The sequence below is a fragment of the Hemiscyllium ocellatum genome, chromosome 12 (assembly GCF_020745735.1).
Source record: "Hemiscyllium ocellatum isolate sHemOce1 chromosome 12, sHemOce1.pat.X.cur, whole genome shotgun sequence".
NCBI lineage: Eukaryota > Metazoa > Chordata > Chondrichthyes > Orectolobiformes > Hemiscylliidae > Hemiscyllium > Hemiscyllium ocellatum.
This window is the reverse complement of record NC_083412.1, coordinates 20,416,776-20,442,834: the sequence shown is the minus strand read 5'-3', so window position 1 is coordinate 20,442,834 and position 26,059 is coordinate 20,416,776.

Below are 26,059 nucleotides of genomic sequence, written 5' to 3'. Positions count from 1 at the left end.
CTGTACACCTCACCCACGTCTGACTGTACACATCACCCATGTTTGACTGTATACCTCACCCATGTCTAACTGTACACTTCACCCACGTCTGACTGTACACTTCACCCACGTCTGACTGTACACCTCATCCACATCTGACTGTACACCTCATCCACATCTGACTGTACACCTCACCCGTGTCTGACTGTACACCTGATCCACGTGTGACTGTACACCACACCCATGTCTGACTGTACACCTGACCCATGTCTGACTGTACACCTCATCAATATCTGACTGTATACCTGACCCACGTGTGGCTGTACACCACACCCATCTCTGACTGTACACCTGACCCATGTGTGATTGTACACCTCACTCGTATCTGACTGTATACCTGACCCATGTGTGACTGTACACCTTACCCATGTCTGACTGTATACCAGACCCACGTGTAACTGTACACCTCACCCGTGTCTGACTGTATACCTGACCCACGTGTGACTGTACACCTCACCCATATCTGACTATACCTCATCAATGTGTGACTGTACATCATACTTTTGTCTATTAAGACTGTGGTAGTTTTCACTATGCAGTTTGCACAATGGAGGAATGTGACAGTGGAGCTGATGTAGTTAGCAGTATCAGTATCTAGTAAACAGTTCAGCCAAACATTCATAATGGCAGCAGCTGTACACAGATGGTTTTCTGGGGGATTTAAAAGCTGAGTACCTGTCAATCAATGCACTGGAGAAAGTGGCTAGGTCTTCTCCAAGTGCCAAAGTCATGCATTTCTTTGATTTGGAGATGCTGGTGTTGGACTGGGGAATAAAGACAGTTCTTTATTATCTAGAACATCTAAATCATAACTTAAACAGGACAGCACTGTCTGACAGAACATTCTCTAAAATTTTGCACTGAATAATGGTGTTTCTTTTTCACATTGAAAAAACACTATAATGCATCTTAACAAATACAACTTTAGGTTGACTTTACCTTTTAAAGGTCAAATCCATATGATGAATCATTGTATAAAAAGACATCGACATTAAAATGAAGCATCTACTGGGAACTTTGTCAGCTTTGAAAACATTTCGCACTTGCTATTCCTGACCATTCAGTTGGTTTTCCACTTTCTCTACAGAATGTCGAACCTGACATGTTTTTAATGGGGTTCCAAAGTCCTGTCACCGTTAGGAATGTTATTTCGTAGGAAGTCTTTTCTACGCTCAGTTTACAACTGGGAATGTCGTCAGCAGATCTACTTTTTACACCAGGCATTTCCAAACTCTCACAGGGCCAGAAGAAAGCAGTGTAGGATTGGGAATAAAAGGGAAAATCAGATTCAAAAAAAGAGTGGGATCAACCAGCCACTGAAACTTGCCTCTGAATTCAAACAAAAATTGGGATTAATATCACTGAATATGGGTATACTTACATAGCAACTATAAATGTGAGCTCAGGAACTATGAATGGATAAATGAAAGGAAATGCGCACAGATTTAATCATATTAATATTGATATGTCTATAATTTAACATTGTGAAACAAAATGCAAGAAAATGTGGATGCACCGTAAAACATTTAATTGTTTTGTTTGTGATTCATTTGTACGTGCTGATTGGGTGAATGTCTGACTATGGGGGCGAGACTGAGATAGGAAGCAGTAGCATTGCATATAATTTCACATGCATCATAACAAAACACTGGGGGCTAACTTCTCCTCTCTGAAAATAGCTTCACAAAAGAAATAACTAATGGGAATGAATTTATATCTGAAATCATTACAGGGAGTTTGTGAGCTTGTATGTCCCAACTCGTGAAATGAGATTCCTGTGCAGTGAAGCATCTTAACTGGTTTCAGGAGAGCACCAGAAGCCATGTCTTGTGTTTATTTCAATGATAATGTAAAGCTAGGCATGACAAAGAATTGTGCCGTATTGGCAGAACCTTTTGGGCAGGGGGAGGGGTTGGTTCTAGAGTGTGTTTTGCTTGTGTTTATAGGCAGGGAGGCAGAGGTCATAAGGAGGCTACGAAGAGATATAGACAGGTTAGGTGAATGAGCAAAGAGCTAGCAAATGGAGTATAATGCAGTGATGTGTGAAATTATCCATTTGACAGGAGGAGTTTAAAAAACAGAATACTATCTAAGTAGTGAGAGATTTCAGAGCTCAGATTCGATGGGATCTGAGTGTTCCACTGTTTGAATCACAAACTGTTAGCGTGTATGTACAACAAGTAATTAGAAAAACTAATAGAATCATGTGTTAGTGAGGGAAATTGAATACAAAAGTAATTAGGTTACGCTTCCGCTCTACAGGCAGTGGTGAGGCCACATCTGGAGATTTGTATCGGTATTGATCTCCCGATTTGAGGAAGGGATTTAGCTACATTGGCAACAGATCACAGCAGGTTTACGAGACTCATCCCAAGAATGGGTAGACCTTACTAGGAAAGGTTGGACACACTCGGCTTGTACCTGCTGGAATTTAGAAAGTAAAAGTGACTTGACTGGGACATTTACGATCCTGAGGGATCTTGATAGAGTAGATGTGGAGAGGAGGTTTTCTTTCATTGGAAAATCTAGAACTAGAGATCAAAGAATTGCTCATTTAAAACAGAAATGGGGGATTTTTTTTATTTTCTCTGACGTTCACAAGTCTTTGTGACTGTCTTCCTCGAGAGGTGGAGGAAGCAGAGTCTGAATGATTCCAAGGCATGAAAAAGACATAATGTGTGGGTAAACAACACACCACTACAAAATAGGCATTTGAGCAGGAGAAGGCCATTCGGCCCAGTGAGTACATTTCAACATTCATCAAAATCATGTCTCACACTCCCAAGCTCTCCCATCTTTACCTCCTTAGAATCTGATCTATCCCCTTGTTAAATAAATTCAGCGACTTGGCCCCCATCATCTTCCGTGGTAGAGAATTCGCCACGTTTACCACATTCTGAGTGAAGAAATCTCTCCTGATCTCATTTGGAAATAGCCCATTATGTATCCTGAGACCATGACATCCCCTTCTTAGACCCCTATCCAGGGAAAACATCATTCCAACACCCACACCTCTCTGAGTTTTACATCCCACAATGAGGTGCCTTCTCATTCTTCACACCTCCAGTGAATACAGGTCCAGTCAATAATTCCCAGAACCTATTAATAATCCTCAAACTCAGTTGATAATCCCCAAGCAAGTTCTTAATCCTCAGACACAGTTAATGCTCCCCAAACCATTAATAATCCTCAGACCTACATTCTCCCCCTGTCTGCGTGGGTTTCCTCTGGGTGCTCCGGTTTCATCCCACTGTCCAAAGAATTGTACATTAGGTGGATCCTGATAGTGTGAAAATAGACAATTTGGTCCATCGAGTCTGCACTGACCCTCCGAAGAGCACCCACCCAAACCCTTTCCCCCATCCTATCTCCATAACGCTGCTTTTACCATGGCTAATCCACCTAGCCTACACATGCCTGGACACTACAGGGCAATTTAGCATGGGCAATCCACCTAACCTGCACATCTTTGGACTGTGAGAGGAAATCTGGGCAGGCGGAGGAAACCCACACAGACACGGGGAGAACGTGCAAACTCCAAGCAGACAGTCACCCGAGGGTGGAATTGAACCCGGGTCCCTGGTGCTGTGAGGCAGCAGTGCTAACCACTGATCCACCGTGCCGCCAAGGCCCAGCCAATAATTAATAATCGTCAGACCCAGTTGATAATTCTGAGACCTCGCCCATGCTCTCCCGTGAGGCCCAGATTTAGCTGCAATCTGAGCAATTTGCTCACTCATGAGCCTATCAGCAGGTAAGAAACAGCCTGTAATTGGAGGAGCATGACAGAGACAGAATCTCTGATTGGACAAGCAGTTCCTCATAGATTCTGTCTCTCTCGCATACAGGTGAGGCCTTCCTATGACCGGTGACTGCGCAACTGGGCAGTGAATTTGGCAGACACCCCTGTGTATATTTAGTGTTGCATGAAATTCACTGACCACATTCAATGTCAGAGGAGGCCACTTGAGAGGGAGACAGTCCAAGGTGGACCCTTTAAAGGCACCTTGTCAGTATCATCTGTCATCTTCCTCTCCCAGGCTCTGCTGCCGGGCACTCACCTGGCAAAACCAGATCCCCTTCCATATACCTAACAGGGAACTCCAGGCATAAGGAAGTTCCTTTGCTGGTTTCACCCCTTAGCTGTCAGTTACCAGGAAAGAGATCTTTCCTTCATGGACGATGAGGTCGAAAGTGTGTGATATATTGCAGCTGCTGAGCTGAATCCTGGAGACTACGTGACATTTGAAAATCAGTCAAACATCGAGTTGACTTTTCCATCTGTCCGGGTAAATGTATATTGCTTCCCAGACCTTTCAAGATGTGAAATCACAGCATCAGTTCTGACCGACATATCCATGCCAGAAACTGTTCACAACTGGAGTACAAGCTCAATTTGAAGAGCACTGTGAGAAATGAAAACATGTCAAATGTCTCACTGATTCGCGTCCTGATTGCAAACTTGTGCAATGTCAGCATATCACTGTGATTACAGTGCAAATGTCACTCTACATTTACTGCCAGTACGAGTCCTTCATTGTTCCCTGAAGTGATGGAAATGTATTTATTATCCTCGGTCCTTGTTAGACCCAGCTACAGAGTAGTAAAAGGGAGAAACAAAGTTTAAAGTTAAGCATGACAGACCTTCACAGACTGATCCGGGACAGTCAGCATGGCTTTGTGTGTGGGAAATCTTGTCTCAAAAACTTGATTGAGTTTTTTGAAGAAGTAACAAAGAGGATTGATGAGGGCAGAGCAGTAGATGTGATCTATATGGACTTCAGTAAGGCGTTCGACAAGGTTCCCCATGGGAGACTGATTAGCAAGGTTAGATCTCACGGAATACAGGGAGAACTAGCCATGTGGATACAGAACTGGCTCAGAGGTAGAAGACAGAGGGTGGTGCTGGAGGGTTGTTTTTCATATTGGAGGCCTGTGACCAGTGGAGTGCCACAAGGATCAGTGCTGGGTCATTTGTACTTTGTGTCATTTACATAAATGATTTGGATGCGAGCATAAGAGGTACGGTTACTAAGTTTGCAGATGACACCAAAATTGGAGGTGTAGTGGACAGCGAAGAGGGTTATCTCAGATTACAAGATCTGGACCAGATGGGCCAATGGGCTGAGAAGTGACAGATGGAGTTTAATTCAGATAAATGTGGAGTGCTGGATTTGCTATAGTACGACTATACTACGGGACTAGATTGGGTTGGGATATCTGGTCAGCATGGACGGGTTGGACTGAAGCGTCTGTTTCCATGCTGTACATCTCTGTGACTCGATGACTGTAATACAAAACGTTACACTATAACATTCATTTCGTTAATGCAAATTTGCTATAATACAATTGATGAATTGGGAACACAGTTTCAAAAGCGTGAACTTTTAAAGTATGTGTTGGTCATAATGCAATTCCAGCTCCATTAGTTTAAATGGTGCTACTATTACGTGATTTTCTTATAACATAGGGTTGCACGAGAACGAACGACAGTGTTATCACAGAACCGACTGCGATATGTAGAAAAGTAAAGAAATAAGGTCATAGCTAACCTTATTAATATGAACTAGAAAAATAAAGGAATAAAGTTCAACAATTTTGAGTGCTTAGCCATACTGGGGCCAAATCTCCTCCACTTAGCTGTCCCTTTGAACTGATAACAACTGGAAGGTGAGTAAAGGAAATGAAAAGGCTGCTGCAGTTTTGACCTCAGTGAGGGCATGTGCCTGAAGAGGCCAGTGCTCCTTTCTCTTTCTTTGTAAAGCGTACGAGCTGAAAACCATTCAAAGGTCATCGTTACCACTCGGGGAGAGCTCCTGAAGAAGATTTTTCTTGGAGTCTACCCCATTAACCAAAGCAAAAGGAATTTAGCAGCTGCAATTATTTGAGGAAGTGGCAGCAGTTTACATGTTTCAGAGAAGTTTCAGAATTGGAACATGGTTGCAATAATCCGTGGCTTCATTACTTCTGATGATTTGGACAACTAGGTTACCACTCTGCAAAATGTTAATTTCCTTTGTTTCGTGAATGTCTATGTTAGTTTTTGCTTTGACATAATCCAAAAGGTTTGTCAATAACCTTTGCATCTTTGTTCTTGCTAATGAACCTGGCTCCTTTACTTCTTAATACTGTACCTGACCCCGTGTAATTGGCTGTAACACCGACTTGGTTACATGTAAAATTCCTTGTGACTGACAAGGAGTGGGAGTATGAAAGGAAACAGGCACCCTTTCCAACCTCAGTTGTAAGAGAGTTCCACGGTGACTGCAGGATAACCCTAATGTCCCTGGCAAAATCAGAAGCACAAATTCAACTTGAAGGGTATACTGGAGTGGGTATTATGGTGATCTGGTTACAAACTAGGCATGACTGAGAGCTAAACACTACAGTATAAGATCTTCAGGAAGGACAGTTTATAAAATCATGAGAGGCATGGATAGGGTGAATAGCCAAGTTCCTTTTCTTAGAGTCGGGGGGGGGGGGGTCCAAAGCTAGAGGGCATTGGTTTAAGGTGAGGGGGGAATATTTTAAAAGGACCTGAGGGGTAACTTTTTCACACAGAGGGTGGTACATGTATGGAATGAGCTGCCAGAGGGAGTGGTGGAGGCTGGTACAATTGTAACATTTAATGGATGGATATTGGAATGGAGATTTAGAGGGATATGAGCCAAAAGTTAGCAATGGGACTAGGTCAGATTGGAATGTCTGGTCAGCGCAGATGAGTGATAGAGTTATGGTGTCATAGAGATGTACAGCATGGAAACAGAACCTTCAATCCAACCTGTCCATGCCCACCAGATATCCCAAATTAATCTAGTCCCATTTGCCAGCACTTGACTCATATTCCTCCAAACCCTTCCTATTCATAAACCCATCCAAATGCCTCTTAAATATTGCAATTGTACCAGCCTCCATCACTTCCTCTGGCAGCTCATTCCGTACATACATCACCCTCTCCGTGAAAAAGTTGCCACTTAGGTCACTTTTAAATATTCCCCCCTTCCCCCTCACCATAAATCTATGCCCACTAATTCTGGAATTCCCCACCCCAGGGAAAAGATCTTGTCTATTTACTCCATCCATGTCCCTCATGATTTCATAAACCTCTATAAGGTCACCCCTCAGCCTCGGTCCGTTTCCATGCTGTGTGAAAGTTGGAGGATAACAATATTAATAAAAACACACCGTTGCCACAAAGGGAAGTAAAACAAAATATCAGTAATGGTGGACAGGCAGTGGGAACAGTATGAGACAAGAATTAGGAAACTGCAACGGCTATTAGACCCTACTGAATGTTGTTTCCACACTCCACAGCCCTACAATGTGTTGATGCAGCAGGATACAGGTGACAGAAATAATCACATTGTACCAAGATATTAAAATTTTCACAGAGACTGGAGGAAGCACTGCTCAAGGAGTAATAGCAATGAGTTTATGAATACATTTGAATAAATAATTGGGTAGAAATTTGTGGGCTTTCTATGGTTAACAATCGACAGTGACTGTTCATCTTTAAACCTCTGGCCTTGAGGAAAGAATCATCTTTGGGGAACAATGTCACATCTTCAACATATATTCAAGCTGCTTTGTACAGGCAATGTTTCAGGTATCCAGGCAACCGCTTCACATCAGTCCTCAACCTGTTAAGTTTGCTACTGAGGGATCAAACCTGCGTTTTTCAGGACCTTTCTTGGAAACTGACAGAAACCACGCCAGAATGGAATTTCTGAAGATCTGCATGTTAAAGTTACGCTCATTCTGGTGAAGTCACTTTTTTTAGTGGAACCTTCAGCAGCTGGTACACTCCTCCTGGTTCGACAGCATCTCAGACAGTCTGACTTTGCCTCTTTCTGCTGAACTCTGTTTATGAAAGACTACTGCCAGCAAAGCAATTGGGCACTCATTCTGGTCACCACATTACAGAGAGGAGATTTTGGAGAGGGTGCAGAAGAGGTTTACCAGGATGCTTCCTGGATTAGAAGGTATGAGCTATAAGGAGAGGCTAGAAAAACTCGGGTTATGTTCTCTGGAGTGGCAGGGACTAAGGAGAGACTTGACAGAAGCCTATAAAATTATGAGATTGGGTTGGAGGTCAGAATCTTTATCCCAGAGTTGAAATGTCTAATAGTGTGTGTGTGTGTATATATGTATATGTGTATGTGCCTGTGTGTGTGTGTATGTGTATGTGTGTGTTTGTATATGTGTGTGTATGTGTGTGTGTCTGTGTGCATATATGTATGTGTATATCTGTATGTGTCTGTGTGCGTGTGTATATGTGTATGTGTGTGTATATGTGTATGTGTGTATGTGTATATGTGTGTATATATGCGTGTGTGTGTGTATGTATGTGTGTCTGTGTGTATATGTGTATATGTGTCTTTGTGTGTGTGTCTGTGTGTGTATATATCTGTGTGTATGTCTGTGTGTGTGTATATGTGTATATATGTGTGTGTATATATGTGTCTGTGTATATATATGTGTATGTGTCTGTGTGTATATGTGTATGTGTCTGTGTGTGTATGTGTCTGTGTGTATATGTGTATGTGTCTGTGTGTGTATATGTATGTGTGTACATGTGTATGTGTCTGTGTATGTGTGTATATGTGTATATGTGTCTGTGTGTGTATATATATGTGTATATGTCTGTGTGTGTGTGTCTGTCTATGTGTGTATATGTGTATGTGTGTGTGTGTGTGTATATATGTGTATATATGCGTGTGTGTGTGTGTGTCATGTTTTTAAACTGAGAGAGAGTTGTGACAGAAAGCAGTCCGAGTGTGGAACAGGCTACCAGGGGTGATGGTGGAGGCAGCTATGGTATGGGTGTTTAAGGGACTTTTAGATGCACATGAATATGCAAAGAAAGGAAGGAAATGGACGAGGGGCAGGTGGGAGGTTTAATTTGGCATCATGTTCGGCACAATATCCTGGGGCCGTTCCTGTGCTGTACAATTCTAATTGGGTTGTGCCTCAGCACAGAGCTGTTTCTGTGTGGGCGACAGGTCATCACATTATGAAGCAACATCCATTATATTGAAATGGTGCCAACTAAGAGAAATTAGACTTCAGGTCTTCAAGAAAAATATCCTGGCGGAAATAAAAAAGCCACCCAGCAGACTTCAAGACAATGATAGGGTACAACACAATCCTCGTGACAACACTTAAATGAAATAATACTTCCAAGAACAGCACAGGAAGCATTTGAGACCTTAACAAATTCGAACATGACCAACTCATGATGTCTTGGCTGTTTATAGCCCCATCCCAATATAGCACAAACTCATTATATAGTCCCGATGCCAACATAGCACCAATCCCATTCCCACTCAGTACAATTTATCCTTAGAATATGAAGCAAGCACACCTTCCATGGGAATAGCTCAGGAATCATGTTGAGACAAAATAACATTCTAAGGGTCTATTGTGTACTTCACAGTTTTTCTCATTCATAAATATCATTTAATATATTTAAACTCATTCACGTACTTAAACCCTTATAAAAATAAGCATTTCTTTCAGGTAAGTAATACCGTATGAAAAACAAACATTTCTACTCATAGTACAAACGTATAGACCACTTGGATCAGTGAAATTAAAGACCTTCACCCCACAATGATAATGAGAGGCCATAATTCAGTCATGCAGGAGTAAACCTATAATTCTGTTAATGCTCCATCAGTCTCCACCTCACCCTCACTCTCCATCTCAATGTCAGTCTCCATCTCACCCTCAGTCTCCATCTCACTCTCAGCGTCCACCTCACCCCAGCCTCCACCTCACCCACAGTCTCTACCTCACCCTCAGTCTCCATCTCAATGTCAGTCTCCATCTCAATGTCAGTCTCCATCTCACCCTCAGTCTCTACCTCACCCTCAGTCTCCATCTCACTCTCAGCGTCCACCTCACCCCAGCCTCCACCTCACCCACAGTCTCTACCTCACCCTCAGTCCCCACCTCACCCTCACTCTCCATCTCACCCTCAGTCTCCATCTCACCCTCAGTCTTCATCTCACCCTCAGTCTTCATCTCACCCTCAGCCTCCATCTCATCCTCAGTCCCCACCTCACCCTCAGTCTCCATCTCACTCTCAGTCTCCACCTCACCCTCAATATCCATCTCACCCTCAGTCTCCAACTCACCCTCAGCCTCCACCTCATCCTCAGTCTCCACCTCACCCTCAGTCTCCACCTCACCCTCAGTCTCCACCTCACCCTCAGCCTCCACCTCATCCTCAGTCTCCACCTCACCCTCAGTCTCCACCTCACCCTCAGTCTCCACCTCACCCTCAGTCTCTAATGTTGTGTTATGGATCAGTAACAGATTGAGAATGAAAGGACTCAGTACCCAATGCTGTTTACTTATATACATGTAACTAAACTCTTACCAGTACTCATAGCAACATACCTATCTAAGATGTTACATTTTTCAAAGAAAAATTGTCCCTATAAGGCAATGTGTTGTAATTGGCTCAAACCATCGTCTTCATTGATATGTGGATTTATTTTAAATATCCAATCTATTTAATATGCAGCAATAAGGACTGATTTTCATTGATCAGGCTGGCAGTGACAGCTATGGATTAACAATCAGTGCACAGACACAGTGAATCAATTAAACTAATCCATTGTTAAACACAACCAAGTCAATCCCTTGGGAAAGAAACTTATTCTGTTCTCTTTAACCAGCTCTGCTGTGTTATCCCTAATGTGGCGTCATAAACCCTGGGAACATTCTCTCTCGGCTATTTGCTCCATTTGCTCCTTTCGGCCAAAGTTAAAAATCACACAACACCAGGTTATAGTCCAACAGGTCTATTTGGAAACACTAGCTTTCGGAGCGACGCTCCTTCATCCGGCAGCTGTGACAACCACCTGGTGAAGGAGCAGCGCTCCGAAAGCTAGTGCTTCCAAATAGACCTGTTGGACTATAACCTGGTGTTGTGTGATTCTTAACTTTGCCCAGCCCAGTCCAACACCAGCTCTTCCACATCATCCCTTTCAGCCAGTCATTACACAGTTCGTACCTTCCTTATCGTGGCCACAGACACCCCTTTAAGAGGCAAGATGGCTTCTCAATAGGGGCAAGTTGGCATGTGAGCTATTCCTGGGCCCCTGGTTGAGTGGGTAACCATACAGTGGTCAACGTGGCTTGAAACGTGCTGAAATCATGGAAATGCAGGGAAGGTTGGGAGAGAGAGAGAGAGAGACAGAGTTGTCCTTCAGTTGCTCTCATGTGCCATGAAGTGGGCAGAAGTACTTCCAGCACAGGTATGGATACACCATATGTGTGATTTGAGACATGACCAATGGTCCCTTTAAGATCCATGTATTGGGAATGTAAGGGACTCTGAAATGAACAGGCCTCTCAGAGACAATGTCAGGAGAACTTGCAGCATTACATTAGTCAACAAAGGGGCCAGTTAGCTCAGGCAGCCTCGTGTGGGGTGCAGGATAATGCCAGCAGTGTGGGCTCGAGTATTGGTACTGAGAAAAGGCTGGAAGGTACATTGGGACTGAGAAAAGTTGCTCAAGGTGAAGCTTGGGCAGGCAGTGAGCAGAAAGTCAGCCTCTGGTAACAGAGCACATGAATACAACCCACAACCTGGAACAAACAGCCCGTGGGTGAAACAGAGTCGTGTTCACAGGAGTAAAAGCATGTGGGCCAAAGACAGTTTCAATTCCAGGCCCTCTTCTGCCATCCTAGTGGCATCTCAAACATCACAGCAGTCAGCAAGCATTCTTAAATTCACCCAGTCCGAAGAAAACGAAGTGGCCAAGGAACAGGAAAATGGTGGGAAAATGGCTCCTTCGCTAAGCTCAGGAGTTAATTTCAAAACAGCCAAGGAGCTTCCGATCTCAGTGCCCGCTCAGCTCTTCCTATTTTCCATAGAGTGACATTGTTGATGTTACTTCGCAAAACTGAATATTTTGCTAGGGTGTGCACACTGATGGGGGATGTAGCTGCCTGATCTGTACCTGCAAGATCCATCCTATGCTCCACAAAACTCTCCAGCACTGAGTTTTAACTCACAGTTTTATGCCCTGATCTTCACCCTGGGAGTAGGCTAGCAGAGGGGGTGTTGGTTTATCACCCACTGACCACCCACCTCCTCTGGGATTCCAGCACTGGGGACCACCCATGTTTGAGTCAATTGGAGCCCTGAACCAGCCTGACTGGGCCTGGAGATACCACTCGGCTTCCGGCATCCTCCGCTGCTCCCTCTGAGACTGCGGTTTCCATAGTGACCAGCCTTGCCAATGGCATTGCTGGCATTGGAGAGTTGCTGCCTCTCTATGAACATGCAAAGAAGGAGCTGGAGTAGGCCATTCAACCCCTTACGGCTGGTCTGGCTCATCCATAGTTCCACCCACATCCAATAGCCTTTCGTTCCTTTGCTTATCAAGGATATACCCATCTCTGCCTTCAAAATATTGTAAGACTTTGCTTCCATTGCCTTCTGAGTAAGTCTGATATTGAAGTAGTGACACCATGGCCTATATCTTCCACAACATCTTCCATCTTGTCAAAACACCACAGGATCTTCTTTCAATCAAACCTCCTCTTGCTTCTCAAAACCCCAGCAAGTATAAGCCCAGCCTGTCCAATCTTCTTGTCTTAATGCCTTCGGTCAACTGACCGCTAGGATAGTGAAAGAGGAACTAGAGGCTTTCCTTTTGTGGTGCAGGTCCAATGCTGCTATCCCACAGTCCCAGCCACAGAGGACAGACTCCATTGCAGGAAAAGGATGGAGAATCTTGCAGTCAACATATTTCTTTTTGCAAAAAAAAAAAATTTGCGAAATAAAATGGGCGCAACATTGAAAAATAAAGTGCTACAATTATTGATTGCATTCACGCCGTGCAGAAATTAGTTTCATCCTATAAAGACCACCTTGGACAGCAGCTCTACCTGACCACACCCTGGTCAGCCCATCTCCACAACAACAGCAACGCACAATTCAGCCCTAACTTATTTTTCAAAAGGCACCAATATGATTCAGCATCAAAGTGAGTCACGAGGGGTGGATTTTGAATTTCCTAAACCTATGTATATCTGGTAGCAAGGCTGTTATTCACAGGTTTTGTTGGTCACTGTATCCCTGTCATTGCAGTTTAAATGAGGCAAACACTAGCTCCTGAAGTTGGAGGGAGCCCTTTGAAAGAAACTATATTCCCTTTATTTACCACGTGGTTACCCATCTTTGGAAGATCTGCTTCAATGTTTCTCATATGCATCACCTCAGTCACCTCAATTATCTCTCCTAATCAAAGGGATGCGATTCCATTTTACTGAGCTTTTTCTGCTTGTCCTAGTTAATGGTGAAGAACCTTAATTATAACAGGTTGCCAAGTAAAAGATGATTGGAACTGACACGGGGACAATTATTCAACTGTGAGGCTGAGACCATTCTAAACATGACTCTGTACGAAAAGACCCTTGGCACAGGTCTTGCTGTGATGATGTACTAACCTATTGGATCAGATAGTGTCCTAGCTTGAGCGTACCCAGAATTTAATGAAGATATGTTGCTCAGAGGGAGGAAGCCCATATTTGGTTAATTGGCTGCGCTGAGCTGCCAGCGGGGGATGCCCGGCCTGACCACTGTCAGTGGTGCCACAAGGCATGACATAATTTTGTCGTTCGTATTTAGCTCAGGGATTGTCAAATACCAGCATGTTATACATCTTTGTAGCGTAAGTTTCTGGAGAGTACCAATCTGATGCTCCCAGAAAGTGGTTAGTTACAATTGTGCCAGTGTTTAATCTGTTTAATCTGAAACAAATTGCAAAACCAGAGACCCAGAGGAGCTCAGAGAGAGACTTCACTGCATCACCCCCCCCTGAGCGAAGCGACGAGAGGCTCAGCAAGGGGACTGGGGAGCAAAGTGCCGAGGGGAGTGGGAAATGAGGATTGATGAGGGGAGTGAGGAGGAGGAGTGATGAGGGGAGTAGAGAGAGAGGAGTGGTGAGGGGAGTGGGGGTGAGGAGTGATGAGGCGAGTGCGGAGTTAGGAGTGGTGAGGGGAGTGAGGAATGAGGAGCGGCAAGGGGAGTGGAGAGGAGTGGTGAGGGGAGTGGGGAGTGACAAGTGGTGAGGGGAGTGGAGAGGAGTGGTGAGGGGAGTGGGGAGTGACGAGTGGTGAAGAGAGTGGAGTGAGGAGTGGTGAGGGGAGTGGTGAGTGAGGAGTGGTGAGGGGAGGGGGGTGAGGAGTGGTGAGGGGAGTGGGGAGTGAGGAGTCGTGAGGGGAGTGGGGAGAGAGGAGTCGTGAGGTGAGGGTAGAGTGAGGAGTGGTGAGGGGAGTGGTGAGTGAGGAGTGATGAGGGGAGGGGAGTGAGGAGTGGTGAGGGGAGGGGAGTGAGGAGTGGTGAGGGGAGTGGGGAGTGGTGAGGGAAGGTGAGTGAGGAGTGGTGAGGGGAGAGGAGTGAGGGGTGGTGAGGGGCGTGGGGAGTGAGGAGTGGTGAGTGGAGTGGGGAGTGAGGAGTGGTGAGGGGAGTGTGGAGTGAGGTGTGGTGAGGGGAGTGGGGAGTGAGGAGTGGCGAGGCAAGGGGCAGTGAGGAGTGGCGAGGGGAGTGAGAAGTGGTGAGGGGAGGGGAGTGCAGAGTGGCGAGGCGAGCGGTGTGTGCGGAGTGGCAAGAGGATTGGAGTGAGGGATGGCGAGGCAAGTGGGGAGTGAGGAGTGGAGAGGGGAGGGGAGTGAGGAGGGATGAGGGGAGGGGAGTGGTGAGTGGTGAGGGGAGGGCAGTGAGGAGTGAAGGGTGAGTGGGGAGAGAGAAATGGTGAGGGGAGTGGGGAGTGAGGACTGGTGAGGGGAGTGGCGAAAGGAGTGGGGAGTGAGGAGTGGTGAGGGAAGGGGAGTGCAGAGTGGCAAGAGGAGTGGGGAGTGGTGAGGGGAGGGGAGTGAGGAATGGCAAGGGGTGTGGGGAGTGAAGAGTGGTGAGGGGAGGGGGTAGCGATTGGGGAGTGAGGAGTAGAGAGGGGAGTGGGGAATGAGGAGTGGTGAGGGGAGGAGAGTGATGAGTGGTGAGGGGAGTGGGGTGTGAGGAGTGGCGAGACAAGTGGGAAATGAGGAGGGCTGAGGGGAGTGGGGAGTGAGGAATGGCTAGGGGAGTGAGGAGAGGCGAGACAAGTGGGGAGTGAGGAGGGCTGAGGAAAGTGGGGAGTGAGGAGTGGTGAGGGGACTGAGGAGTGATGAGGAGAGTGGGGAGTGAGGAGTGGTGAGTGGAAGGGAGTGAGGAGTGGTGAGGCGAGTGAGGAGTGAGAAGTGGCAAGGGGAGGGGAGAGAGGAGTGGTGAGGGGAGTGGGGAGTGAGGTGTGGCGAGAGGAATGAAGAGTGGTGAGGGGAAGGGAGTGAGGAGTGTGAGGGGAGTGGGCATTGAGGAGTGGCGAGGCAAGTGGGCAGTGAGGAGTGGCGAGGGATTGAGGAGTGTTGGGGAGGGGAGTGAGTAGTGGTGAGGGAAGTGGGGAGTGGTGAGAGGAGGGGAGTGCGGAGTGGCGAGGCGAGAGGGGTGTGAGGAGTGGGGAGGGGAGGGAGTGGAGAGTAGTGAGGAGAGTGATGAGTGGTGAGGGGAGTGGGGAGTGAGGAGTGGCGAAGCGAGTGCGGAGTGAGGAGTGGTGAGGGGAGTGGGGAGTGAGGAGTGGTGAGGGGAGTGGAGTGAGGAGTGGTAAGGGGAAGGGAGTGAGGAGATGTGAAGGGAGTGGGGAATGAGGAGTGGTGAGGGGAGTGGGGAGTGAGGAGTGGTGAGGGGAGTGGGGAGTGAGGAGTGGCGAGACAAGTGGGGAGTGAGGAGGGCTGAGGGGAGTGGGGATTAAGGAGTAGTGAGGGGATAGGGAGTGAGGAGTGGTGAGGCGAGTGGGGAGTGAGGAGTGGTGAGGTGAGTGGGGAGTGAGGAATGGCGAGAGGAGTGGAGAGTGAGGGGTGGTGAGGGGAGTGGGGAGTGAGGAGTGGCGAGGGAAGTGAGGAGTGGTGAGAGTAGTGGGGAGTGAGGAGTGGTGAGGCGAGTGGGGAGTGAGAAATGGTTAGAGGAGTGAGGAGTGGTGAGAGTAGTGGGGAGTGAGGAGTGGTAAGGCGAGTGGGGAGTGAGGAATGGTGAAGTGAGGGGAATGAGGAGTGGTGAGAGGAGTGGGGAGTGAGGAGTGGCGAGACAAGTGGGGAGTGAGGAGGGCTGAGGGGAGTGGGGATTAAGGAGTAGTGAGGGGATAGGGAGTGAGGAGTGGTGAGGCGAGTGGGGAGTGAGGAGTGGTGAGGTTAGTGGGGAGTGAGGAATGGCGAGAGGAGTGGAGAGTGAGGGGTGGTGAGGGGAGTGGGGAGTGAGGAGTGGCGAGGGAAGTGAGGAGTGGTGAGAGTAGTGGGGAGTGAGGAGTGGTGAGGCGAGTGGGGAGTGAGAAATGGTTAGAGGAGTGAGGAGTGGTGAGAGTAGTGGGGAGTGAGGAGTGGTGAGGGGATAGGGAGTGAGGAGTGGCGAGCAGAGTGAGGAGTGGTGTGGGGAGTGAGGAGTTGTGAGGGGAGTGAGGAGTGGTGAGAGTAGTGGGGAGTGAGGAATGGTGAGGCGAGTGGAGAGTGAGGAATGGCGAGAGGAGTGGAGAGTGAGGAGTGGTGAGGCAAGTGGGCAGTGAAGAGTGGTGAGGAGAGTGGTGAGTGCAGTGTGGTGAGGGGTGTGGGGAGTGGTGAGTGGAGTGAGAAGTGGTGAGGGGAGGGGAGTGAGTAGTGGTGAGGGGAGTGGGGAGTGGCGAGGGGAGGAGAGTGAGGAGTGGTGAGGGGATAGGGAGTAAGGAGTGGTGAGGGGAGTGGGGAGTGAGGAGTGGTGAGAGTAGTGGGGAATGAGGAGTGGTAAGGCGAGTGGGGAGTGAGGAATGGTGAAGTGAGGGGAATGAGGAGTGGTGAGAGGAGTGGAGAGTGAGGAGTGGTGAGGGAAGTGGGGAGTGAGGATTGGTGAGGGGAGTGGGGAGTGAGGAGTGGTGAGGGGAGTGGTGAGTGCAGAGTGGTGAGGGTAGTGGGGAGTGGTGAGGGGAGTGAGAAGTGGTGAGGGGAGGGGAGTGAGTAGTGGTGAGGGGAGTGGGGAGTGGCGAGGGAAGGGGAGTGGAGAGTGGTGAGGTTAGTGGGGAGGGAGGAGAGGCGAGTGGTGTGAGGAGTGGTGAAAATAGTAGGGAGTTAGGAATGGTGAAGCGAGGGGAATGAGGAGCGGCGAGGCGAGGGGGGAGTGAGGAGTGGTTAGACCATAGGGTGTGAGGACTGGTGAGGGGAGTGAGGAGTGAGGAGTGGTGAGGGAAGTGGGGAGTGGTGAGGGGAGTGGGGAGTGGGGAGTGAGGAGTGGTGAGGGGAGAGGGGAGTGGGGAGTGAGGAGTGGTGAGGGGAGTAAGGAATGAGGAGTGGTGAGGGGGCGGGAAATGAGGAGTGGTGAGGGTGTCGGGGAATGAGGAGTGGTGAGTGAGGAGTGTTGAGGGGAGTGAGGAGTGGTGAGGGGAGAGTAGTGAGGGGTGGTGAGGGGAGTGAGGAGTGAGGTGTGGTGAGGGGAGTGGGGAGTGAGGAGTGGCGAGGCAAGGGGGCAGAGAGGAGTGGCGAAGGGAGTGAGAAGTGGCGAGGGGAGGGGAGTGTGGAGTGGCGAGGCAAGTGGTGTGTGAGGAGTGGCAAGAGGAGTGGAGTAAGGGGTGGCGAGGCAAGTGGGGAGTGAGGAGTGCTGAGGGGAGGGGAGTGAGGAGGGATGAGGGGAGGGGAGTGGTGAGGGGAGGGGAGTGAAGAGTGGTGAGGTGTGTGGGGAGTGAAGAGTGGTGAGGGTAATGGGGAGTGAGGAGTGATGAGGGAGGGGGTAGTGAGGAGTGGTGAGGGGAGTGAGGAGTGAGGAGTAGAGAGGGGAGTGCGAATGAGGAGTGGTGAGGCGATTGGGGAGTGAGGAGTAGAGAGGGGAGTGGGGAGTGAGGAGTGGTGAGGGGAGGAGAATGATGAGTGGTGGGGGGAGTGGGGAGTGAGGAGTGGCAATGGATATGGGGAATGAGGAGTGTGAGGGGATTGGAGTGAGGAGTAGTGAGGGGAGTGGGGAGTGAGGAGTGGCGAGACAAGTGGCCAGTGAGGAGTGGCGAGTGATTGAGGAGTGTTGGGGGAGGGGAGTGAGTAGTAATGAGGGAAGTGGGGAGTAGGGAGTGGGAAGTGGCGAGAGGAGGGGAGTGCAGAGTGGTGAGGCGAGGGGGTGTGAGGAGTGGGGAGGGAAGGGGAGTGAGGAGTGGGGAGTGAGGAGTGATGAGGGGAGGGAGTGGAGAGTAGTGAGGAGAGTGATGAGTGGTGAGGGGAGTGGGGAGTGAGGAGTGGTGAGGCGAGTGGGGAGTGAGTAATGGCGAGATGAGTGGAGAGTGAGGGGTGGTGAGGGGTGTGGGGAGTGAGGAGTGGTGAGGGGAGTGGGGAGTGAGGTGAGATGAGGGGAGTGGGGATTGAGGTGTAGCAAGAGGAGTGAGGACTGGTGAGGGGAGGGGAGTGAGGAGTGTGAGGAGAGTGGGCATTGAGGAGTGGCAAGACAAGTGGCCAGTGAGGAGTGGCGAGTGATTGAGGAGTGTTGGGGGAGGGGAGTGAGTAGTAATGAGGGAAGTGGGGAGTAGGGAGTGGGGAGTGGCAAGAGGAGGGGAGTGCAGAATGGCGAGGCGAGTGGGGTGTGTGGAGTGGGGAGGGAAGGGGAGTGAGGAGTGGGGAGTGAGGAGTGGTGAGGGGAGGGAGTGTGGACTGGTGAGGGGAGGAAAGTGATGAGTGGTGAGGGGAGTGGGGAGTAACGAGTGGTGAGGGGATAGGGAGTGAGGAGTGGTGAGGCGAGTGGGGAATGAGGAGTGGTGAGGGGATTGGAGTGAGGAGTGGTGAGACAAGTGGGAAACGAGGAGGGCTGAGGGGAGTGGGGAGTGAGGAGTGGCGAGACAACTGGGGAGTGAGGAGGGCTGAGGAGAGTGGGGAGTAAGGAGTGGTGAGGGGATAGGGAGTGAGGAGTGGTGAGGCGAGTGGGGTGCGAGGAGTGGTGAGGCAAGTGGGGAGTGAGGAATGGCGAGAGGAGTGGAAAGTGAGGGGATGCGAGGGGAGTGAGGAGTGGTGAGAGTAGTGGGGAGTCAGGAGTGGTGAGAGTAGTGGGCAGTGAGGAGTGGCGAGGGATTGAGGAGTGTTGAGGGGAGGGGAGTGAGTAGTGGTGAGGCAAGTGGGGAGTGGTGAGAGGAGGGGAGTGCGGAGTGGCGAGGCGAGAGGGTTGTGAGGAGTGGGGAGGGAAGGGGAGTGAGGAGTGGTGAGGGCAGGGAGTGGAGAGTAGTGAGGAGAGTGATGAGTGGTGAGGGGAGTGGGGAGTGAGGAGTGGCGAGGCAAGTGCGGAGTGAGGAGTGGTGAGGGGAGTGGGCAGTGAGGAGTGATGAGGGGAGTGGAGTGAGGAGTGGTAAGGGGAAGGGAGTGAGGAGATGTGAAGGGAGTGGGGAATGAGGAGTGGTGAGGCGAGTGGGGAGTGAGGAGTGGTGAGGCGAGTGGAGAGTGAGGAATGGCGAGATGAGTGGAGAGTGAGGGGTGGCGAGGCAAGTGGGGAGTGAGGAGTGGCGAGGGGAGTGAGGACTGGTGAGAGTAGTGGGGAGTCAGGAGTGGTGAGAGTAGTGCGCAGTGAGGAGTGACGAGGGATTGAGGAGTGTTGGGGGAGGGGAGTGAGTAGTGGTGAGTCAAGTGGGGAGTGGGAAGTGGCGAGAGGAGGGGAGTGCAGAGTGGTGAGGCGAGGGGGTGTGAGGAGTGGGGAGGGAAGGGGAGTGAGGAGTGGGGAGTGAGGAGTGATGAGGGGAGGGAGTGGAGAGTAGTGAGGAGAGTGATGAGTGGTGAGGGGAGTGGGGAGTGAGGAGTGGTGAGGCGAGTGGGGAGTGAGTAATGGCGAGATGAGTGGAGAGTGAGGGGTGGTGAGGGGTGTGGGGAGTGAGGAGTGGTGAGGGGAGTGGGGAGTGAGGTGAGATGAGGGGAGTGGGGATTGAGGTGTAGCAAGAGGAGTGAGGACTGGTGAGGGGAGGGGAGTGAGGAGTGTGAGGAGAGTGGGCATTGAGGAGTGGCAAGACAAGTGGCCAGTGAGGAGTGGCGAGTGATTGAGGAGTGTTGGGGGAGGGGAGTGAGTAGTAATGAGGGAAGTGGGGAGTAGGGAGTGGGGAGTGGCAAGAGGAGGGGAGTGCAGAATGGCGAGGCGAGTGGGGTGTGTGGAGTGGGGAGGGAAGGGGAGTGAGGAGTGGGGAGTGAGGAGTGGTGAGGGGAGGGAGTGTGGACTGGTGAGGGGAGGAAAGTGATGAGTGGTGAGGGGAGTGGGGAGTAACGAGTGGTGAGGGGATAGGGAGTGAGGAGTGGTGAGGCGAGTGGGGAATGAGGAGGGCTGAGGGGAGTGGGGAGTGAGGAGTGGCGAGACAACTGGGGAGTGAGGAGGGCTGAGGAGAGTGGGGAGTAAGGAGTGGTGAGGGGATAGGGAGTGAGGAGCGGTGAGGCGAGTGGGGTGCGAGGAGTGGTGAGGCGAGTGGGGAGTGAGGAATGGCGAGAGGAGTGGAAAGTGAGGGGATGCGAGGGGAGTGAGGAGTGGTGAGAGTAGTGGGGAGTCAGGAGTGGTGAGAGTAGTGGGCAGTGAGGAGTGGCGAGGGATTAAGGAGTGTTGAGGGGAGGGGAGTGAGTAGTGGTGAGGCAAGTGGGGAGTGGTGAGAGGAGGGGAGTGCGGAGTGGCGAGGCGAGAGGGTTGTGAGGAGTGGGGAGGGAAGGGGAGTGAGGAGTGGTGAGGGCAGGGAGTGGAGAGTAGTGAGGAGAGTGATGAGTGGTGAGGGGAGTGGGGAGTGAGGAGTGGCGAGGCAAGTGCGGAGTGAGGAGTGGTGAGGGGAGTGGGCAGTGAGGAGTGATGAGGGGAGTGGAGTGAGGAGTGGTAAGGGGAAGGGAGTGAGGAGATGTGAAGGGAGTGGGGAATGAGGAGTGGTGAGGCGAGTGGGGAGTGAGGAGTGGTGAGGCGAGTGGAGAGTGAGGAATGGCGAGATGAGTGGAGAGTGAGGGGTGGCGAGGCAAGTGGGGAGTGAGGAGTGGCGAGGGGAGTGAGGACTGGTGAGAGTAGTGGGGAGTCAGGAGTGGTGAGAGTAGTGCGCAGTGAGGAGTGACGAGGGATTGAGGAGTGTTGGGGAGGGGAGTGAGTAGTGGTGAGTCAAGTGGGGAGTGGGAAGTGGCGAGAGGAGGGGAGTGCAGAGTGGTGAGGCGAGGGGGTGTGAGGAGTGGGGAGGGAAGGGGAGTGAGGAGTGGGGAGTGAGGAGTGATGAGGGGAGGGAGTGGAGAGTAGTGAGGAGAGTGATGAGTGGTGAGGGGAGTGGGGAGTGAGGAGTGGTGAGGGAAGTGGGGAGTGAGGAGTGGTGAGGCGAGTGGGGAGTGAGGAATGGCGAGATGAGTGGAGAGTGAGGGGTGGTGAGGCAAGTGGGGAGTGAGGAGTGGTGAGGGGAGTGAGGAGTGGGGAGGGGATAGGGAGTGAAGAGTGGCGAGGGGAGTGAGGAGTGGTGAGAGTAGTGGGGAGTGAGGAGTGGTGAGGAGATAGGGAGTGAGGAGTGGTGAGGCGAGTGCGGAGTGAGGAGAGGTGAGGGGAGTGGGGAGTGAGGAGTGGTGAGGGGAGTGGAGTGAGGAGTGGTAAGGGGAAGGGAGTGAGGAGATGTGAAGGGAGTGAGGAATGAGGAGAGGTGAGGGGAGTGGGGAGTGAGGAGTGACGAGACAAGTGGGGAGTGAGGAGTGGTGAGTGGAGTGGGGAGCGAGGAGTGGTGAGGGAAGTGGGGAGTGAGGAGTGGTGAGGGGAGAGGGGAGTGGGGAGTGAGGAGTGGTGAGCCGAGTGGGGAGTGAGGAGTGGCGAGGGGAGTGAGGAGTGGCGAGGGGAGTGAGGAATGGTGAGAGTAGTGGGGAGTGAGGAGTGGCCAGGGGAGGGGGAGTGAGGAATGGCGAGATGAGTGGAGACTGAGGAGTGGTGAGAGGAGTGGGGAGTGAGGAGTGGTGAGGGGAGTGGGGAGTGAGGAGTGGCAAGAGGTGTGAGGAATGAGGAGTGGCGAGGGGAGGGGAGTGAGGAGTGGCGAGGGGAGTGAGGAGTGGTGAGGAGAGTGGGGAGTGAGGAGTGGCGAGGGGAGTGAGGAGTGGTCAGGGGATAGGGAGTCAGGAGTGGTGAGGGGAGTGAGTAGTGGTGAGTCAAGTGGGGAGTGGGAAGTGGCGAGAGAAGGGGAGTGCAGAGTGGCGAGGCGAGAGGGGTGTGAGGAGTGGGGAGGGAAGGAGAGTGAGGAGTGGGGAGTGAGGAGTGGTGAGGGCAGTGAGTGGAGAGTAGTGAGGAGAGTGATGAGTGGTGAGGGGAGTGGGGAGTGAGGAGTGGCGAGGCAAGTGCGGAGTGAGGAGTGGTGAGGGGAGTGGGCAGTGAGGAATGGTGAGGGGAGTGGAGTGAGGAGTGGTAAGGGGAAGGGAGTGAGGAGATGTGAAGGGAGTGGGGAATGAGGAGTGGTGAGGGGAGTGGGGAGTGAGGAGTGGTGAGGCGAGTGGGGAGTGAGGAGTGGTGAGGCGAGTGGAGAGTGAGGAATGGCGAGATGAGTGGAGAGTGAGGGGTGGCGAGGCATGTGGGGAGTGAGGAGTGGTGAGGTGAGTGAGGAGTGGTGAGAGTAGTGGGGAGTCAGGAGTGGTGAGAGTAGTGCGCAGTGAGGAGTGACGAGGGATTGAGGAGTGTTGAGGGGAGGGGAGTGAGTAGTGGTGAGTCAAGTGGGGAGTGGGAAGTGGCGAAAGGAGGGGAGTGCAGAGTGGCGAGGCGAGAGGGGTGTGAGGAGTGGGGAGGGAAGGGGAGTGAGGAGTGGGGTGTGAGGAGTGGTGAGGGGAGGGAGTGGAGAGTAGTGAGGAGAGTGATGAGTGGTGAGGGGAGTGGGGAGTGAGGAGTGGTGAGGGGAGTGAGGAGTGGTGAGGAGAGTGGGGAGTGAGGAGTGGCGAGGGGAGTGAGGAGTGGTCAGGGGATAGGGAGTGAGGAGTGGCGAGGGGAGTGAGGAATGGTGAGTGTAATGGGGAGTGAGGAGTGGTGAGAGGAGTGGGGAGTGAGGAGTGGTGAGGGGAGTGGGGAGTGAGGAGTGGCAAACGGTGTGAGGAATGAGGAGTGGCGAGGGGAGGGGAGTGAGGCATAGCGAGGGGAGTGAGGAGTGGTGAGGAGAGTGGGGAGTGAGGAGTGGCGAGACAAGTGGGGAGTGAGGAGTGGTGAGGGGATAGGGAGCGAGGAGCGGTGAGGCGAGTGGGGAGTGAGGAGTGGTGAAGTGAGTGGGGAGTGAGGAGTGGCGAGACAAGTGGGGAGTGAAGGGAGGCAAGGGGAGTGAGGAGTGGTGAGAGTAGTGGGGAGTGAGGAGTGGTGAGGGGAGGGAGTGGAGTGTAGTGAGGAGAGTGATGAGTGGTGAGGGGAGTGGGGAGTGAGGAGTGGTGAGGCGAGTGCGGAGTGAGGAGTGGTGAGGGGAATGTGGAGTGAGGAGTGGTGAGGGGAGTGGAGTGAGGAGTGGTGAGGGGAGTGGAGTGAGGAGTGGTAAGGGGAAGGGAGTGAGGAGATGTGAACGGAGTGGGGAATGAGGAGTGCTGAGGGGAGTGGGGAGTGAGGAGTGGCGAGACAAGTGGGGAGTGAGGAGGGCTAAGGGAAGTGGGGAGTAAGGAGTGGTGAGGGGAGTGGGGAGTGAGGAGTGGTGAGGCGAGTGGAGTGTGAGGGGAGGCGAGGGGAGTGAGGAGTGGTGAGAGTAGTGGGGAGTGAGGAGTGGTGAGGGGAGGGAGTGGAGTGTAGTGAGGAGAGTGATGAGTGGTGAGGGGAGTGGGGAGTGAGGAGTGGTGAGGGGAGTGTGGAGTGAGGAGTGGTGAGGGGAGTGGAGTGTGAGGGGAGGCGAGGGGAGTGAGGAGTGGTGAGAGTAGTGGGGAGTGAGGAGTGGTGAGGGGAGGGAGTGGAGTGTAGTGAGGAGAGTGATGAGTGGTGAGGGGAGTGGGGAGTGAGGAGTGGTGAGGGGAGTGTGGAGTGAGGAGTGGTGAGGGGAGTGGAGTGAGGAGTGGTAAGGGGAAGGGAGTGAGGAGATGTGAAGGGAGTGGGGAATGAGGAGTGCTGAGGGGAGTGGGGAGTGAGGAGTGGCGAGACAAGTGGGGAGTGAGGAGGGCTAACGGGAGTGGGGAGTAAGGAGTGGTGAGGGGAGTGGGGAGTGAGGAGTGGTGAGGAGAGTGGGGAGTGAGGAATGATGAGGGGAGTGGAGAGTGAGGAGTGGGGAGGGGAGTGCGGAGTGAGGAATGGTGAGGGGAGTGGGGAGTGAGGAGTCGTGAGGGGAGTGGTGGTGAGGAGTGGTGAGGAGATTGGGGAGTGAGGAATGATGGGGGAGTGGAGAGTGAGGAGTGGGGTGGGGAGTGAGGAGTGAGGAGTGGTGAGGGGAGTGAGGAGTGGCAAGGGGAGGGGAGTGAAGAGTGGTGAGGTGATTGGGGAGTGAGGAGTGGGGAAGGGAGTGGGGAGTGGGGAGTGAGGAGTGGTGAGGGGAGTGCGGAGTGGGGTGTGGAGTGGCGAGGGGAGTGGCAAGTGAGGAGAGGCGAGAGGAGGGGAGTGATGAGTGGTGAGGGGACTGGAGAGTGGCGAGGGGAATGAGGAGTAGTGAGGGGAGTGGGAAGTGGTGAGGGGATTGAGGAGTGGTGAGGGGAGTGGGGAGGGGAGTGTGGAGTGGGAAGGGAGTGGGGTGTGAGGAGTGGCGAGGGGTGTGGGGAGTGGTGAGGCAAGTGAGGAGTGGCGAGTGCAGGGATGTGCAGAGTAGTGAGGGGAGTGGTGAGTGAGGAGTGGCGAGGGGAGTGGGCGTGAGGAGTGGCAAGTGGACGGGAGTGAGGACTGTCGAGGTTAGTGGGGAGTGAGGAGTGGCGAGGGGAGTGGGGAGTGAGGAGGGGAGTGGTGAGGGGAGTGTGGAGTGAGGAGTGGTGAGGGGAGTGGGGTGTGAAGAGTGGCGAGAGGAGTGAGGAGTGAGGAGTGGTGAGCGGAGTGGGGAATGAGGAGTGGGGAGTGAGGAGTGGTGAGGGGAGTGGGGTGTGAAGAGTGGCGAGGGAAGTGGGGAGTGAGGAGTGGAGAGGGGAGTGAACAGTGGTGAGGGGTGTGGGGGGTGAGGAGTGGGGAGTGAGAAGTGGAGAGGGGAGTGAGGAGTGGTGAGGGATGTGGGGAGTGAGGAGTGGCGAGGCGAGTGGGGAGTGAGGAATGGTGAGGGAAGGGGAGGGTGGAGTGGTGAGGGGAGTGGGGAGTGAGTAGTGGTGAGGGGAATGAGGAGTGGCAAGGGTTGGGGCATGAGGAGTGGCAAGGGGAGGGGAGTGAGGAGTGGCGAGGGTTTGGGGAGTGAGGAGTGGCGAGGGGAGTGGAGAGTGAGGAGTGGCGAGGGGGTGGGGAATGAGGAGTGATGAGGGAAGTGGGGAGTGAGGAGTCTTGAGGGGAGCGGAGAGTGAGGAGTGGGGAGGGGAGTGGGGAGTGAGGAGTGGTGAGGGTAGTGGGGGGGTGAGGTGTGGTGAGGGGAATGGGGAGTGGGGAGTGCTGAGGGGTGTGGGGATTGAGGAGTGGCGAGGGGAGTGGGGAGTGAAGAATGGTGAGGGGAGGGGAATGAGGAGTGGCAAGTGGAGTGGGGAGTGAGGAGTGGTGAGGGGAGGGGAGTAAGGAGTGGCGAGGGGAGGGGAGTGAGGAGTGGGGAGTGGGGAGTGAGGTGGGGTGAGGTGTGGTGAGGGGAGTGGGGAGTGAGGAGTGGTGAGGGGAGTGGGGAGTGGCGAGGGGAGTGATGAGTGGTGAGGGGAGTGGGGAGTGGCGAGGGGAGTGAGGAGTGGTGAGGGGAGTGGCGAGTGAGGAGTGGGAGGGGAGTGGGGAGTGAGGAGTGGCAAGGGGAGTGGGGAGTGAGGAGTTGTTAGGGGAGTGGGGGCTGAGTAATGGTGAGGGGAGTGAGGAGTGGCGAGGGTAGGGGCGCGAGGAGTGGCAAGTGGACGGGAGTGAGGAGTGTCGAGGTGAGTGGGGTGTGAGGAGTAGCGAGGGAAGTGGGGAGTGAGGAGTAGT